Below are 13,018 nucleotides of genomic sequence, written 5' to 3' on the forward strand. Positions count from 1 at the left end.
TATATACACTGTGCCAACTGGCACCAGGTCATTATTTACAGGTGACTATGTACAGGGCAGCACCAATCGGGTCACTGCTAGAACCATCACCAAGCATAAACAGTAAATGTAACCAACCAGTAATAACAGCCAGTAGCTACTGGTAAAAGAATGAACCTAGCACTATACCACGATAGGCATGAATCGTATTTAGATCAGGCATGAACCTAAAACACCATAACATGATATTAGGCATGCACATCAGCATTAGGCATAATCATAGCGTCTCATAGGGCATAAAAATGCATTGTGCAAAACATCAGCATGAATGCAGCATACACAAACCATACTTAGGCATAAAATCAGCAATGCACACCTTTGGGAAAAGCTGCACACATTGTAAATGCCCCCAATGTTGCATGTTCGCCTTTGACGCCACTGCGCCGGTGCCCTCAAAGAAAAGTTTGTCCAATGTTCCAGCTGCCGCTAACTGGCAGCACAGCTGTGGAAATTAGCATGTGGCGCTCCAGAGCCTGGGGAGCCCCTACTCTGGGACTCTCAAATTAAAAATGTTGCCCACAAAGTTGCAGCTGCCCGCTCCTGCCACGCAGCTGTGTAAAATGAGGCAGAGAAACCAACACGGGCACTTCTGGTGCCACTTCTGGCTCCACTCACTGGGCTCCTTCTGCGAGACTCCTTCAAATCAGCGGGGGCAGGCACCGACAATGTGCCTCAGACCCCCCTCCGCCTCAGTCAACAAATGCTGCTGGACACCGTCCTCTCCCTCATGCAGGGGAGCTCCACTTTCTTCACCGGCCGCAGCTACCGCCCCAGAGGGCACAAGGCCCCGCCCACCTTCAGGCTCGTCCTGCCTGACTTCCGGGACGCTTGTGGTGGCGGCGGCTCTTTCCTTCGTCTCAGGCCGCTTCGGTGTTTTGGGCCATTCCTTCGTGCGGGGACAATACAGGGTAGGCTCCCATTTTTAAATAAATACAAAAGCGGGGTGGGCACCTGCCGGTTACGCTCACATGCGAGTTGGGCTCCCGCTGAAAGCAGCAAAAATGCGGCGCAAATGCGGGGTGAGCACCCGCTGGTTGAGCTCACATGCAGGCTGGGATCCTGTTGAAAGCAGCAAAAATGTGGCACAAATGCAGGGTGGGCACCCGCTCTTCCTTGAAATGCGGGGCTCTCCCTGGCACCCAGGAACCCCACTTGGAATGTGGATTCTTCTCCTGGGGGCACAAAAACAAGGGGTAGGCTCCCGCTCAGGCTGTAGGAAGCGCAGGGGGAACCCCACACGCTGGGATTCCCTTGGGACGTTGATTCCTCAGCAGCGCTGCAGGATCCACACTTCTTCTTCTTGGGGGAGTTAAAATATAGCGCTCACGAGGTGCAAGGAAGCAGGCACAGGCTGGGCAAAGATCAGCAGGCAGTAGGGCAGCTCAGCCCAATGAAGTAGCAGTTCCTAAAAACAGTCAAACTTAGCAAGGTGGCAATCCTCCTGAGACAGCAGCCTATACTCCAGCATAGTCTCCTCCAAGTCCAGTAGTGTCCCCAAATGTGTAGAGGGGCTGTTCTGGGCATAGGCAGGCCAGCACGCAGAGACCATCAGGAGTCAGCAGCTGGGTCCCGCGGTGGTTCCTCCTGGCAGAGTGTCCCCTCCAAGTCAGCACAAGCACAACACACCACTCATGGGGTTACAGACCCTGTATTTATATACTCTTCTGCCCTGCTACTAGAAGGGGGAAGAAGCTTCTGGAAGGTCTTTGGGGAAACCAGTCCCAACTGGTTGTGGGGGAGTGTAGAGCACATTGTTTACCAGGCCTTCCTCCTCCCTTTGTGAGCTGGGGCTTGGTAATCAGACACACCACAGGGGGGTGGAACCAGCATTGTACAGGGCAGGCACAGACCTATTCAGGGACAGGGGACTTCTCCTCCCACTACTCCAATTGCAGATCTTCTATTTAGCCTAGGGCTGACTCATCCTGCCCTCCCTGGAGCCACCAACTCCTCACCAGCCCCGGTCACTTATAGAACCAGACATGCAGGCAGGCAGTCAGGCACACAGCACACAGAAATGCCAACTTATAAAGGTGGCTTTCCTAAAATAGTGAAAATAAATCTGCACACGCCATTCCACAGCATTTATTATTTCCATTCCACACATACCAAACATAACATACTTATTTTGTTCCATTTAGGAGTTATCCCATCAGGGTGGGGGTTCGAAGTTAGCCTATGGAGGGCAGAAAGCGCATGCACTTTGCACTGCAAAACAGTGCAAAAGTGCCCAGAGTCCTAAAACCACCAACACCATGTTAGAAAAAGGCAAGTGGAAGGCAAAAAGTTCAGGGATGACCCTGCAAAAAGGGTCAAGTCCAACACCATGTTACTGCACTACTTGCGATAATAAGTGGTTAACCACTTCTGCTGCTGTTGGGAGACTTGCACAAGCAATGACATGAGCCATTTTTGATGAACGATCAGAAACCACCATAATAGTATCTTTTCCTTGGTCCTTGGGTAATTTTGTGATAAAATCTAATGATATGTCTTCCCAGGCTGTCATAGGTGTGGGTAGCTGTTGTAACAGTCCTCTCTTTTTTGATCTATCAGGTTTTGTTCTACTGCAAATCTCACATTGTTGTACATAGAGTCTTACATCCTTTTTCCAAGTAATTCTTCAGTTTTAAGAGGCCCTGGGTGACCAGCCAATGGATGATCATGACACGATTGTAATGTCTGTTTTTGCAGTTTCTTGGTAGGGACGAACAAACATTTTACTTGAAATAGTGGACCGTCCAACATTTGACATTCTTGATTAGATTGGCACCATTGAATCAGTTTGTGCATAGGTCATGCTTTTTGAACTTGGTTAAAAAGTTATTGGTTAGACTGAGGGTTCCTCCAATAATTTGTTCACAAAGAATCATGAGATGGGGATGCTTCTTACTTTCGGTTGTGTTAATTTCAGAGCGAGACAATGCATCTGCTTTGTTATTTGCACTGCCAGGCCGAAAAGTTATTTGGAAATTGAATTCTGCAAAGAATAATGTCCAACGTAATTGTTTGTGTGTTAAAGCCCTAGCACAACATAATAATTGAAAATGTCTATGGTCAGTATAGACGGTTACTGGATATTTTGCACCTAACAAATAGTGACGCTATTCCTTGAAGGCTAACCAAAAAGCCAAAAGTTGCTTTTCCATAATTGTATAATTGCGTTCAGCTGCTTGTAATGACTTAGAAAGAAAGGTTACTGGATGTAACTGATTAGTGTCACAATCTCTCTAAGATAAAATAGCTCAAATAGCAGTTTCTGAAGCATCTGTTTCGACATTGAAAGGTCATTCAGTGTTTGGATGGTTTAAAACTGGATCAGATGTGAATGCTTTTTTTAGCACTAAAAATTCGTTTTCAGCGTCCTCTGACCAACAAAAAACTACAAGCAATGTGGTGAGAGGTTTAACTTTAGTGGAGAAATGATCCATAAATCTCCTGTAAAAATTCGTAAACCCAGGAATCCTTGTATATCTTTCACATTCTGTGGTCTGGGCCACTTTGGTATAGCTTGGATCTTCCGTTCTGCCATTGTTATATCATGTGGTGTTAGAATAAATCCCCAAAATTCCACTTTAGTGGTGTGAAATCTGCACTTATAACTTGTAATACAAACCGTTAGTGTGTAAAGCTGACAAAACAACCGTGACACGTTGTATGTGGTCTTCCATGGTTGCAGAAAAAATGAACATGTTGTTAATGTAAACAATGACAAATCTGTCCAAATAATCCTGGAGAACTTCATTTACAAGAAATTGAAAAGCCGCGGAGGCATTACAAAGCCCAAATGGTATAACACAGTATTCAAATAACCCATATATTGAGCAGAATGCAGTTTTCCACTCATCTCCAGCATGAACACGAACTAGGTGATAGGCGCATTTGTGATCCAACTTGGTGTATATCTTAGCAGATCTCACCTGATCGAGTAGTACCGGGATGAGTGGTAATGGGTAAAGATTTTTACCCGTGATGGTGTTATGCATGTGCGTAGATCGCTATTACTTTTTGGTCTAAAAAACTGTGGCGAAGCGGCAGGTGATTTAGATGGTCTAATAAATCAGTTTTTAAATATTGGTCTAAGTAGGTTCATAAATGTTGGTTCTCTTGTTCAGTGAGAGCGTAGATGCGACTACAAAGGATTTTTGATCATGGTATAAGGTCTATTTGGCAGTCGTAAACTCTATGTGGAGGTATGGTTTCTACCATATTAACATTAAAAACATCACAGAACGACTCGTATTGTGTTTGTTGTATTGTATCTTGCTCCGCAGCTGTAGCTATGGTGTCAGTTATGATCAAAGTTATTAATTGAGTTGGGTTGTTTATTGATTGCTTACCTGTAACAGCGGTCTTTGCCATGCAAACATGAGTGCACCACTCATATTCAAAGTGGACAGTTTTTTTAGCTCAATCAATCCTCAGATTGTGTTCTGTTAACCAGGATATGCCTAATATAATACCGAATTGAGGTGCATCAATAATATCAAAAGGGATCAGTTTTTAATGTGTAGCGAAGTGTTGGTCTATAAGTAACTTAACTGCTTTTATAGAATGAGTAAAAGGCCCTGAAGTTAGCATTGTTCCATCCACGGCTCTTACTGCCTCTGGTGTCCTTTAGCCTGGATGGGTTATTACGAACTTCTACAGTATTTGGTGTTGATAAAGTTACCTTTTGCGCCTGAATCTATCATGACTACTACGTCATGCCTAATGGTATCTCTCCTTATAGTGGCATGAAGAGTCAGATGTGGAAAATAAATCTGTAATGTGTTAGCAAGGACTTGGTCAGGAGTGAGGTATGGTTTGCTCAAGTGGTTCTCTTGCTCTCCTTTTGAGCGCTTTAGTTTTCCTGCGAAGCACTAGAAGATACTGATTTCTGAGTCGTTGTTTTAGGACAAGTTGGACACTCTCGTATGAAATGCCCTTTTTTCAACAATAAAGGCATTGGCCATTTTAACATCATAGGGTCTTTTCTTCTTGTGTTAAAGGATACCGAATGCCTCCTATTTCCATTGGTTCACTAATGTCTGAATGAATTGAGGCTGTTTTTTTCATTTGACAACAATCTCCTATTCGTCAATCATTTTTTCTATCAGTAAGTGTATGGTCTAATTGTAAAGAAAGAGCAATCAACTCTTCACAGGAATCAGGTTGAGGATCGATTTGTGCTAATAAATCTTTGATCTCATCTTTTAAATCTTGATAATACACAGCAGCTAGCTTTTCCTCAGGCCAATTTGTCTCCGAGATTAGTTTCTTAAATTGTGGAAGATAATGCACTAAATCTTTATTACCTTGCTTTAGTTCCAGCAATGCGCAGTCTGCTGATCTAGTAATAGTTCTTCGATCAAATATTTTTTCAAACTCTTCTTTGAATTATCGTCAATTGTATAACAACCTACTATCTGCAATCACCAATGGCACTGCCCACTTAGCAGCATCTCTACTCAGGTATGAAATTAGAAATGCAATTCTAGACTGCGCATCCGGAAACGCTGTTGGTTGCACCATGAAATGTAACTGCACTTGTGAAGAAAGGTATGAACTTTAGAAGGATCTCCTGTGAACCTTTCTGGTGCAGCTAAAGGCACAGGGGTTGGCACTGTTACTACTACTGCTGGGGTTGATCTGCCACTATCAGAAGTTGTTGTATATCATTAAACTTTGAATGTTGATGTCCACCCGTTAATTGGGCTTGAAGAGTGGCTACCTGATTTTCTAATGCTACTGTTTCTTGTTGCGCTACTATCATGTCTTTTTGCATGGATGCCAACATAGTACATACGTGCTCCACTGAAAATATATTGAAAGCACTGCTCAGGAGGAATAAAAATGTAAAGGCTCATCACGATCCAATTCCACAGAAGCAGTACCCTAAATATGCCCACCTTCCGGCAGCACCAATTCTGTACATGCAACAGAAGGTTGGAGTGGCCAGATGAGGGTAAGGGTATTAGGCAGGGTACTGAGGTGAGGGAGACCTGTCAAAGAAAATACAAACCACTCTTAATGTTGGACAGTTGTTAAATCACTTGTTCAATCCACAAGATATAAGGTTCTCGCTATTGGTTGAATCACTGAGACTTATATAAGATAGTTTAACCTGTAATCTATAGTTTTTGTAAGAATCAGACTCATAGAAGATAACACAGGCGCTGTCTTTGTAAACTGTGCTTGACCTTGTGATGAGTTTCACCCAGAATCTTGTTTCTCTATAAAGAATGTGTCTTTGAGCCTAATTTCACACTCTCATTGAATAGCATCAGGTACATAAACATCAGATATTGTTTCTTTCATTATGGGTGATGAATCTGCCTTCTGTAATGTTCTGTACACATTCATACTGCCCAAATTAGTTCTTTGATAATAAGCAAAAAACCGGCAACCAGTAATTGTATCAAACACTATAAAATAGAAAGATTAGAACCCACCTGTGTTCACTATCAAAAACGTCCTTAAGACATCGGGTGCCGAACCACGGCAGAAGAAACTGCAAGCACCGACTTACTCTGCTCACCAATCAGAAAAACTTCGGACAAATGAACCGAATCCTCGACGTGCTACCACTCCAACAGAAATACGCACAGCGAAGTTTCGGCAATAATGAGCAACCGTTGGTAGCTGTGGATGCCTTTTATAGCAGAGACCACACCCACAGTGACATGTGTTCATAAGTGCGCTTCCAGTCTTTTCTACCGCATGTGACGAACATCGGACATGGCTATGGAAATATGGGCATATAAACATGACTAACTAAAATGAACAGGAAAACAAAAGGACATTCTATTTAACGAGAATTGTGCTTATGCAGTCCATGATAAAACATGGACTTTACCAATTATCCAGCCATTGGTGAAATGCGTTATCACCATACATGTGCCCATGTAAGCCATAATACTGAATCCTGGAGTACTGAATCCTGAGCGACCTCAGTACTGATCCATGATAATATTTTAGGCGTGCCTCACAGCAGGCGTAAGACTGGCGCAGGCCCATTCACACGGGGCTTGCCCCATGTCAAAGGACACATTGCTAGAGTTATGTCTGTTTTCAGACACACCTCAGCAATGCGTCACTTTTGCGCCAACAGATGTGTCAGTAATACTGGCGTATCTGTCATTCCTCGCAACATGATGTGTCATACAGTAAACATCCATCATGTCCATCATGTCTCAAGGAGAGCGCAGTGAAAACTGTTGCATCCCTGTTTTCACGCAGCAAAGCAACAGTTTTCATAAATAAGGCCCATAATATTTTAGGTAAGTCAAAATGTCTTGGTAAACACCAGAACTAAAAACGGAGTAAAACCTTGCATATTCAGTCATGAGAGAGGGCATAACTCTATGTAGTAGCTCTTGTTTTGATACATATGAAGCAGGAAGCTAAATCAAACCATCATAGTAGAAACACAAATACGAAGGCTAAGACAAAATACGCCAAAACTACACTTAAGGCTGGAGCAGAGACAGAACTTCCAAACAATAGAAAGAATTGAAAAGTCCAATGCACTTGTGAAATGAGGCAAAGGTGACACAGACTACACTTTATGCAATCCATTTAACTTAGCATTTCATGGTCTCATATAGTCATACATGCGTGTGGAGGCGGAGGGAAGGATATATAATAATAATTAAAAGAGCCAGAAAAAAGATTGGCTGAGAAAAAATGCAAATTAGAGCCCAGTATTTCAAACCGTGAGTAGGGAACAAATCTCCGGTGCAGCTAATCAGGAAAGAAAATTAGACTGAAAGAATGCTAATAACAAAAATTAGGTCAATGAAATCAAGCAAACATAGAAGTATACATTTGCAAGTAAAGGAACAAGCTAAGTGAATACTGAGGGTGAAAGTGGAACCAGGACTTCAAACTTTTGAAATAATAATGGTAATGGCTGTCTGCAAATGAAACTAGACACCGTGTGCTATTTTTTTGTCCAGCATTTGCAAAGCCCAGAGAGAAATGGATATGCCCACTGTGCAAGTATTATGGCTTTCGAAGATACTTGGAGGCATTGAGAATCTTGAAGGGTGACATCCATTTACACTGTTTTTGCTGTAAGCAAGTATCTACTTATGTCAGGGCTTATAAGGAAAGCTAATGGTCTTAATTTCTAGACCAGGAGAAATTGGTTTCATGCACTGGTTGCTTTTCTACACATGTTCTCATTTTTACTTCTTGCTGTGTTATTAGAATTGCTTTACACTTTTTAAAGCATTTTTATGATAGGCTTGAAGAGATTTAATTACTGTATTGTAATGATTGTTTTATTGTCTGTAAGTTTACTTTGAATCAATTTTCTGAAATAATCTTTTACTCATTACTAATGGCAAATCAATTTTTAGAGAACAGAACAATATTGTGCACAGTGCCGGCTCTAGGGTGGTGAGATCGGTGCCACCACACCGGGTGCTGACTTGGGGTGGGGGCGTCATTTTAGCAAGTACATTATAATTTTAAAAGCACCTGCTGCCACGTTCCTGGCCTCCAGCAATTTTCAGGCATCAATTAAAATGTTGAGATGCCTCTGGTTATTAATCGTCTTTCTGGAACAAGACCGGAGGTTTGTCTAGTGGACGTTTTGACTCATCCTAAGGTAGTGCAGAGGGTTAAGATGGCTGATGCTAAGAACGTGTACCATGCAGATAACAACATGCATATAGTGTAAATAGGGCAGTGGCTTACTGCTTCTGTAAGAGAGCTCCTTGTGTTACTTGTCTTTCATAAGTCAAACTCCTAATATGGAAGACTGAGTTATTAACTGTCATCAAGGACCTATATGTATTTCTGCCCAGTCTTTCATTATTCTGATCTTTCCAAAAGGGTTCATTTGTGTAGAAAACAATTCTTATTATTAAAGAGAACCCCTGATGATGTTACGTTTTAAATTCTGAATTTGGGCTTTTCCAGAATAAGCACTCAAACTATATTGCCTTCCAGTATCAATGACGTATCAATATTACACTACACCTTGTAGTCCTGTCTGATGTTTGCGGTTTGCGGTTTGCGGTTTGCAAGCGTGGAGCAGAAGCGGCGGATTTATAGGCGGGATCGTTACCTTATCGATCACTGGACGACAGTGATGGGACCAATTGGATGAATAGTAAGCGACCTATGACTGCATTATTAATAAGGGGTCCTGTGATTCCAGCGTACTAAGGCGCTGAGAAAAAATTGAACCAGAGTATTACCGCATTAGGGACTCGCTAGGACCTAATACAGATAGACTGTAATCCCCGTCCTGAGGAAGCCAAATATTTGGAGGCTGAAACGCGAACGCGTCGACACACTGATGTAGGAGGAGTCCACCGATTGGGTTGACTAAGAAATCAGTTATTTTGGCGTATACACAAAAAAACAGGAGAGGAGTAATACCTCTGACGCCAAGAGGATTACCTCTAAATGTATTACTGTAAATAAGAAGTGTACATTTTTTGGAACCATAGTCAGGGGAATTTATATGCGATAATTTGTTGTGTATATAAGATGTAGATATATGATTTAATGAAACTTTATATAGAGGCTGTTATGTGATGATTTTGTCTGTATGTTTGTCAATTGTACATGTTATGTGTAAAGTACTCTGATGTCTACCAAGAGATATTTGCTTCTGAAAAACAATTTTTGAAAGTTTACATATAAGAAATGAGTAACTACCGAGAAAATTCATTGTTTCTTGTGTATAAATAAATAAGAGATTGATCCCTCTAAGCCAATTTCCTTTATATATATTAGTAACATTTCTTATACGCTGATTAAAACACATATGATTGTCTCTGTTCAATGTTTGTGATGTAAAGTGCTCTGACACCTTACACTGGCATGAGTGGTGCTATAAAACTAAATGAATCTGAGAGACTGTGGTTATGGAGACTTGAGGGGCACTGTTAAATGGTGCTAGTGAGGTAATCCGTAACAGAGATGGTCATTTGGGGGGCACCAAAAATATTGTTGCACCGTGCGCCACCAGTGTTAAAGCTGACCCTGATTGTGCAGGAGGCGAAGGTGGAACATGTTCACCTTTATTCATGGGACACATGTTCACTCTTTTTTTGCAGTTTAATATAGACCAGGATGCCTGTATGCGTTATCTATATAATATAAACAATTCGTTCTGTCGGGTGTAGATTATCTCTTTAAACCATTAAACCAGTCATAGGTTTACTCACATGGAAAACAAATTATCAAAAACATCAAAAACAACACACATAGAGAGACCATAGAGGGTATTCAAAAGTTTTATAAATTACGTCATTTATAAATACCCACATTGATTTGCATGGCTGTCAAAACGTAACATAAAATTCGTTGCAATTTGTGACAAGGTGAATATGGTGCTCAGTGCTGTGGTGAAGGTGCACAATATATACAAAGTGAATTTCGCAGAACTGTCGTTTTTTAAGAGGCCAGGAAAAACAACGATGTTTGAATAGCTCTGTAAGTTGAATGAATAAGTCTTGACACAGAGTCTTTCACCTGGTCCAGGGGATATGTCGACGTTTCAACCCAGGAAGCATTACTATATTAGTCAATGCGGGTCTTCATCAGGACAGGGACAATAGAGACAGCCTATGAAATAGTAAGGGTATTGGTCAGGTGTGTTGTAATGATGAATGCTAGGACTAATCGTGGCAGGTAAGGCGGGAGACTCACCTAAAAAACCCAATGAAACTCAAAGGGTGTGTGTATCTTCAAAGATTCCAACAGTTACAACAATGTACTGTACAGCGGGGATTAATCCAACAGGGGACCCTATTAATGAAATGAAGCATATTAGGGTACCGGAAGGCTAACAATAGGGTGTGTGCATGCGCTGTTTAATCAGCTAATGAGGACTCACCCCATGAAGGGAATAGATCGTCCACGGTTGCTGTAGGTAATGAATACCCAAGAAGGAGAGGCAGACGGACCTCCCGTCTCCTAAGCAGTCGTGCAGACCAAATGCGCGTTTCTGTACGAAAGGTTAAAAGAGAATTAGCTCCTTGCGTGGAACGCCTCTAAGCTTGGGATGTATACTAACTTAAGAGCATGCTCAGCTTTTAAAGAACTGGGGGGCCAAGTGAAGCGGCGCAGGCAAACGTCCTGTCTAGTCCGTTGTGGTCACGGGTATGCTGATTGACTGCAGGTTAAGAAGCAAGGACGCGTGTACGTTACGTAGCGTCTCGGGGCTAGTTGCTAAGCAACGCATAACGTGTGTGGCGTGCTCTGTCATGGGGGAGTCCATGTCTCGTTGCTAAGGGACAAGCAGGGAGTCAAGTGTACTGCCATTGGAGGACAGCTCTAGTGCTTGAAGTGACGTGTACTGCCATTGGTAGGCGGCTCTAATGCTTAAAGTGATCTGCAATGTACAATTGTCAGTGGGTCTCTTACAAGGCCCTGCATAAATCGGTGGAGCGAATCAAACCGTTGGCCTTAATTATAAAGGATGAGATACCAAATTTAAATCAATTAAACATTTTAAACAAATTTAAATAAAAACAATTAGGTAATCGTAATTGAATGAAAACACATAATAAACACGTATGTATCAAAATCATTGCGAAATAAATTACAGTATATTAAGTACATAAAACCATAATTATTAGGAGCCGCGGTCTGTTATATACCATGCAAAATGAGTAAAGGTCATGGTTTTAGCCATTCAATCTCCTAGGATTTTATTAAAAGGGGGTTAAAACTAAAACCAGTTAAGAGTGGGACCAAAGTGGCCAAATAGCTAGGGAGTGTCGTATTAATAGCTAATTGGTTGGGTAAGGCCCCATTTGTCTCAATGATGTGAATATCAGGTATGTGGGATTCCATGTACAGTGTTGAGAATCCATACCTGAACCAGATCGCAGTTTGGAAACGCTACATCGACGATGTTATAATGGTTTGGACAGGCGACGTGAAGGAGCTGAATGAGTTTCATGTCTGGCTCAATGCCAGATCTGATGATATCCAATTTATAATGACGAGTAACAATGAGTCGATAGATTTCTTGGATCTCACGTTTCGTGTTGAAGATGGTCTCCTGTATTGTGACCTCTACCGGAAACCAATGGAAAGAAACACATTGCTGATGTACAATTCACACCATCCCCGTAACCTGAGGGATAACCTGCCATATGGGCAATTCCTTCGACTCAGAAGGAATTGCACCAGGCAATCTGATTTCTTCAAAGAGGCGGATACCCTCGTGAGTCGTTTGAGAGAAAGGGGATATCCGAAAGGACTACTGAAACGAGCGAAAAAACGCGCTTGGTATTGCCCATGCGAACAACTTCTGGAGGTCAAGACCAAAGGTACAAAATCAGATAACATCGTCTGTTTCACGACATTTAACACCAGGAGCAATGACATTAAAAGAATCGTCAAGAAGTATTGGAATCTGGTGGCAAGTGAACTCATGACTAAACAAGACCCGATCTTTGCCTTCAAGAGAGGCAAGAACATCAAGAACACTGTTGTCAGAGCATTTCTAGAACCACCCAAGCAACCGGATCTAAGGAACTACTTTGGATTACCATCACTGAGTGGACACCATAAATGTGGACAGTGTAAAGCCTGTGATCTATGTCAAGAAGGAACTACTTTTACGTATAACAACAAAACGTATAAGCAACCACACTTTACCAATTGCAACAGCTCCCATGTGATTTATGCCATTCTTTGACCTGATATATGTTGGACAAACCACTCAGAAAGCCAAAGCTAGGATCCTTCAGCATATGAGTAGAATAAGGTGTAAAATACAGGGCGCACCCATGGTTGACCACTTCATGACACACAACCACTCTCCTGACAGCAAAAGATGGTGGATTATTGAAAAGATCTGTCCCAACCCAAGGGGAGGCACAATCTCTGGGGTCCTAAACTACAGGGAATGCAGATGGATTCATTCGCTCAACTCGGTACAGAATGGGTTGAACGAGATAGAAGAGACTGCAAGACAAATGGGGCAACTCTAGCTATTTATGTCCCACTACTGGTTAGGAAT

This window comes from Triturus cristatus, chromosome 2_2 (assembly GCF_964204655.1).
Source record: "Triturus cristatus chromosome 2_2, aTriCri1.1, whole genome shotgun sequence".
Lineage (NCBI taxonomy): Eukaryota > Metazoa > Chordata > Amphibia > Caudata > Salamandridae > Triturus > Triturus cristatus.